We start from the raw sequence: 6,772 nt of genomic DNA, 5'->3' as shown, positions 1-6,772 counted from the left end.
CGTCATCAAAATCGGTGCACGATCTTATAGGGTAATTCTGTGTGACGCAAACTACGATATACATGAATGTTTAAAGGTACGTAACTCCATTATTATTATCTGTCAACCAACATATTTCACTCGTTATTTGTTAAACAAAAAAAAATCATAAAGTATATATCAAGTTTAGTTATGCTCTAATGATTTTACATGAAAAATATGCCTTTGAAGTTTAATGTGCACGAACTTATAGGTTTAGAGGCTACCAAAGTTTTTGGTGCTATAACCAATTATGTAACGGTTATTCGTTTCAATTTCGTTTCTTTTTATGTACGCTTTTGCATCTTCAAAACAATTAAACAACATTATAATTTTGTCTTCGTTGCGATTTCTCGCGCGGAGATTTTCCGACGCCATCTTAATAAACTACGACCAACTTTCGGTATCAGTCTCTTTACGGCAAATTTTTGTGTCCGTACCTTGTTGCCAAATTGCCCATACCATACTGACTCGACGGTTTTGGTAACACCGGAATTCATGCATTAACGGATCACTTGTAGCCATAACGGATCACGTGATCAAAACCACTTAGGGGGCATCTCAAACGCTATTTGAACGGTCAAAACCTGAATCTTGTACTTGTATAATGTGATTAAAATATTGCATACAGTTGACTTGTTAATAAACAGTGATTCTGCTGTGTTTTATATAGTAGTCTACATATAGCAAGCCGTGGAAATAGACATAGCAAAGTATGCACTATACCGAAATAACACCATTTCAACCTGGCCCATTTTATCCACACATGTTAGAAACGGGAGTTAGTCAAAACGGCCCCTAGTCAAAATAGTCAAAACGGCCCCACTTTGGTCAAAACGGCCCCAAAGACAGTTTTTAAGTTGGTCAAAACGGCCCCATTGTGTAACAAAGAACTTTGTTCAATATTGTATTTATTTGAAGATATGCATGTTGAATAATCAAACATAACAAATGTTGTTAAACATAATAAGTATCAAATAGTTTATAATAATTGTCAAGAAAGAATGAAAAATGAGATATATAAGTAAGATTTCTTTGAAAAAAATGAGTTAATTCTATTTGTATCAAGTACATTCTAACATAACAATTGACAAGAAAGATATTTATGAGTAAAAATATGAGTATTTTTTATAGTAAAACATAATAATTATCAAATAGTTTCTAATAGTTGTCAAACATTATAATTGACAAGGAAGAAAAAAAAAGAGATATATAAGTATGATTTCTGTGAAAAAAAATGTTCTATTTGTATCAATTACATTCTAATAGTTGTCGAACATAATGATTGACAAGAAATAACGAAAATGTTTCAGTGTTTCACACTAGCAACACTGTAAAACAAACGCACAAACGCCCAGCTAAATCAATATCTTGATTGATTTCAGTCATTAATAAGTTCATCACTCATTCATTTCAACTTCCTCTGGTCTCTTGGGTACCACTGGTCTGTAGAACGTACTGCACCTCTTCAAGAGGCCACTCGTGGACAGCGTCCGGTCCTGTATCTGAAAACAAAATTAAAACCATGATACATTTCGTTAAACCATACTTGAAAGAATTAGTTACAAAGATATAAGAATTCTTTTTAAAGAACGAAATTACGCTAAATGAAAAACTGGTATGTGTATCAAACTTTTATAAAAAATAATACATCAATAAAATTTTATTTTGATATCTTCTACTTACTCTTCCCAAGCAGCAAACAACTTGGCCTAAATCGACCGACTGGCTTTCCGCTGGATCTTCTGCAGCTGCTGCTCATTGACAAGCGCAATCATGTTCTCTTCTTCCATCACATCTTTGTGGATGGTTCGGATGAGGGTATAGAGTGGTGGAGCGCAGCCAGTCCGACGATTCAGGCGTCTGTGCCAACCTAAAAATATATAACAGTTAATGAGATTATGAGCATAATGTGTCCATACGTAATAATAATAATAATAAATATAATAATAATAATAATAATATGTAAAATAAAGAAAAAATTACCTTCCACAACATTGTTGGTTCGCACCGTCTGTCCATATACGGACCAGGACTCGACTGGCCACACCGTTGAGTTTATCCATGTGTTGGACATGTACTCTAACAATGGGGTGATGTGCGGCGCCGTGTTCAGTCCGCTCATCATGTCAAATGTCGGACGAATGTGTTCCGCTGGTAGTAGCGGCAGGCAGAGCATCTGTCAAATGAAGGCATAAGTGCCGGTCTCGCTCATGTACTCGGTAGTCAGCCCTAGGCTCTGTAATTTAATAAAATAAAAAAATCAACACAACTAGACATTAATGAATAATTCGAAAATGTGACATTAGAAGCAAACAACCGGAAATTATTTCATTTTAATAAATACTGAAATTATCCATATTAAGTGGTACTAATAAAATATGGAATTATTACCTGAACCACAGGTGGTTAGCGTGTGGCTATGATATTTATTAGTGAAAACATCATTTTGAATGATAAATAATCATATTATAACGAAAAATTAACTTTTATAAAAAAAAAATCACTATAGGTGTGTCTTTACAACTGGAGATTTCATTCATAAAGACTGCATGATCATTGTCAACTGGGTCATGCGAGTTGTGTATCGTGTTATTTATTAAAAGTTGACCCAGCATTTGTAAAAATATTGCAAGACATACATTTTCAGAAAGGAAATTCATTTCTGCGTTGAATAAGACCGAGATCGTGTAAATCGCTGCACAATTGATGAAGATATGGCTGTTCAAAGCGATGCACCCTGTTTTGGGGTGATTTTGAGTTGCATACCTTGTTATATATATATATATATTTGATAGTGATTTTTTTTTCATAAAAGTTAATTTTTCGTTATAATATGATTATCATTCAAAATGATGTTTTCACTAATTAATATCATAGCCACACGCTAACCACCTGTGACCTGAACATGTCTGAACACGGCCTGGCCCCAGTGAAACGCACAGCCTTTCATACGTAAAATAAACTAAATCCTTTAAATTGTAATTGCAGACTTAACTAAGAAAATAACAGAAGTACATTTCATATATATTTTATTCTTCTGATTTTCGATTTCGTTTTGACTATCTGTGGGGCCGTTTTGACTATCTGTGGGGCCGTTTTGACCAAATGTGGGGCCGTTTTGACCAACTTAAAAACTGTCTTAGGGGCCGTTTTGACCAAAGTGGGGCCGTTTTGACCACATTTGGGGCCGTTTTGACCAAGTTCTCGATCATTTTGACTAGGGGCCGTTTTGACTTGGGGACGTTTTGACTGTAAACCTTAGATACAGTCGATTGGTGTATAACTGATAGCTAAGGACTTCGAGTCTCATTTCAACGTAAACACCATGCATTCAGTAATTAAACCATTAAACCTAGATAGACACATGTCTTTCCTATTGAAACATGCCAGCGGTTTTAAATTTCCGAAAAATATTATTTGTTTACAGCGCGAAGTTCATGGTACACTGATTCAGCCATTACCGGATCGCTTAGGTCTTTATCGGATTACATGTGTATCGTGTTATTTCTTGAAATTTGACACAGCATTTGTAAAAATGATTGCAATATATGTACATTTCCAGAAAGGAAATTCATTTCTGCGTTTAATAAGACCAAATTGATGAAGTAATTGCTGTTCAAAGCGATGCACCCTATATTCGGGTCATTTTGAGTTGAATCTATATATAGATTTGATTGCGGAAAATATGTTTTCAGAGAAATCGATTTTTCGTTATAATTTGATTATTTTTTATTAAAAATGATGTTTTTACTTATTAATATCATAGCCACACGCTTACCACATGTGTATTGGACAACTTCAATTGGGTTTATATTTATTTTGAGACAATCCCCACATTCCTGAATACGGGTCACCACATGACCGTTATTCACTAAATCCCGAGTTGCAGCTTTCATGCTTATTTTATATGGTACGCATCAATTTGGTTTCTGAGCATTCTTAATTTTGTAAAGGACACATAATACTAAAATATTACATCAATGAACATTATGTTTACCAAACAAAATCTGCAAAATTCAGGAAACCATTCGTCTGCACTTTTCCTGTCGTCACAAAAACGGTGCGTACATAACGTGACCTTGTTTTGCTTTCGAAAAAAGAAACAGTTGTAAACATTGACACACATCAACAAAAACATGAATCGACTTAACAATGATAGGCTATTTGTATTCCATTAATAGAAAACTATAAATCTTAACATAAATAAAAGTATTTTGCAAAAAACGTTTAAGCTATCCGTTACTCACTAAAATCCGCTATACACCAATCGACTGTAGGTGGCGTACGTGATTTACCTGTTATCAGGATCCTGTTTACGCGTTGACCGATTTAGAACTAGGACTGCGGGTCATGTACATGAGGTGCTGTGATGTTAAGGATTGGTAGTTTGCCTGTGTGGGGTGCGTGTTAGATTTGTATAAGTTTAGTGTACGAGATATATGTACTTAAGTTAGTTCGTTGTTGCTAGCTGTAATATAACAGTAGGTAATTAGTATTTAAAGTAGAATGGTGATAAATAATTACAGAATAATTAATATGTATACTGAAGAATAATATATTAAACGTGAACAATACTATATATTTCCAAGATGAATATTATATTAAACCTGAACAATACTTTAAATTTCCAAGACGGATATTATATTAAACGTGAACAATACCTTATATTTTTAAGATGAATATTATATTAAACGTGAACAATACTTTATATTGTTAAGATGAATATTATATTAAACGTGAACAATACTTTACCGTCCCAAACACTTCGCATTATAAAAAGGACTTAAACGGAGCTGCAATTAAGTTTTGATTTTGTACCACTTCAGTGGCTGCCTGGACAGACTGCCTTAAATGCCTGGACAGATTTCTTTGAAGTAAATTTTTGGAAAGGCTGTCCGTTTGCCCATAAGAGGACCAAGGTATGTTTTTGAATAAAATTATTTTGACAGTTTTGCGGCCCTAGAGACAGGTCTATGATAAATTCTAGTTAATGACCTTGTTATGATTTCAATATCAGAGGGTAGGGATTTTTTCATTGCTCTTTGTCAATTTTTTCTCTCTTAAAACACGATTATATATATTTATTTGATATATTGGGCTCCTGGGCCAATATACTATCCATGGTACGTAACTTCCATCTGTGAGCCATAACACGCAATTTTTATGTCAGTAACAAAATTGGATGGCTTTTTGAGAAATCCCCTCTTACTCATGTAAACAGGACACGCTTGATCCGCTTTGCCCTAATTCTTCATCCTCTTTACGGTGATGCAAAATCTTAAAAACGAAACAAAACTGAAATGGTGTTTTGCAGGCAGAAGTACTACTTAATGGCCTTTAAATATATGCATATGCTTCTTACTTACCAACTTAGTTATAAAATGTGGCCGCGCAAAATGTCAAACCTCGTTCTCAAAACGAGACGGAAGTAAATAAAGTCGTATGTACATGTCACAGGTGGTTAGCGTGTGGCTATGATATAAATTAGTGCAAACATCATTCTGAATGATAAATATTCATATTATAACGAAAAATTAACTTTTCTGGAAAAAAAATTCACTATCAAATATATATATAACAAGGTATGCAACTCAAAATCACCCCAAACGGGGTGCATCGCTGTGAACAACCATATCTTCATCAATTGTGCAGCGATTTCCACAATCTCGGTCTTATTCAACGCAGAAATGAATTTCAATTCTGGAAATGTATATGTCTTGCAATATTTTGTACAAATGCTGGGTCAACTTGTAAGAAATAACACGATACAAAACTCGCATGACCCAGTTGACAATGACCCAATTGAAGTTGTCCAATACACATGTGGTAAGCGTGTGGCTATGATATTAATAAGTAAAAACATCATTTTTAATATAAAATAATCAAATTATAACGAAAAATCGATTTCTCTGAAAACATATTTTCCGCAATCAAATCTATATATAGATTCAACTCAAAATGACCCGAATATAGGGTGCATCGCTTTGAACAGCAATTACTTCATCAATTGTGCAGCGATTTCCATGAATGTTTTGGGTAGTCCAAATTTTTGACGCTCTCAAATATTAAGCTACTTTTTATATGGGTAATATTTGGAGCGTACAAAGGGGGAAAGACCAAATTAATGGTGGGATTTTTTTCTTCTTTGTCTATATTGTTGCGTAGGGATTTTGTGCGCAACATTCAAGCCCCGATATAAGACACTTAATATCAACGGATTGCAATAATATTTACATACCTGTGTAGATATTTCATTTCTCGATAATGTTCCGTAAAAATTATGTAATGACACTTTGAATTTTGCACGCATGAGCAATTTAAATCCAACCACTATTCAATTTTTCAATATCTCTCGATTCGCTCGCTGTGTAGATATAAATCGAAAACACGACCTCGATGTAAAGCATCTGGTTTAAAGTGGAAGAATAAACAGCGTAAAACACAGTTTGCGTTCGTCTGTTGTGGTGCAGCGCGTTACTTAGTAAACCGATGTTATACTTTTCTGGATTAATTTAGCATTGTTTTTTTCTAAATTGACAATTAAAAATTTCTGAAATAAATTACATCTTTTATTTTTATACTGTACATAAATAATATTGATACAGATCGTACAGTATACCGTCCTATGTAACGTAGAATGTAAGTACATAAAATAACACAGACAGAGGTGCGAAAAAGACATGCATAAACACTTGCTGAAACTTAGAACAGTGAATAGAAACTGCACCATATCTGTTTTGAACATATGCTT

The sequence above is a fragment of the Dreissena polymorpha genome, chromosome 1 (assembly GCF_020536995.1).
Source record: "Dreissena polymorpha isolate Duluth1 chromosome 1, UMN_Dpol_1.0, whole genome shotgun sequence".
NCBI classification, from domain to species: Eukaryota; Metazoa; Mollusca; class Bivalvia; order Myida; family Dreissenidae; genus Dreissena; species Dreissena polymorpha.
Note: the sequence above shows the minus strand (reverse complement) of the source record.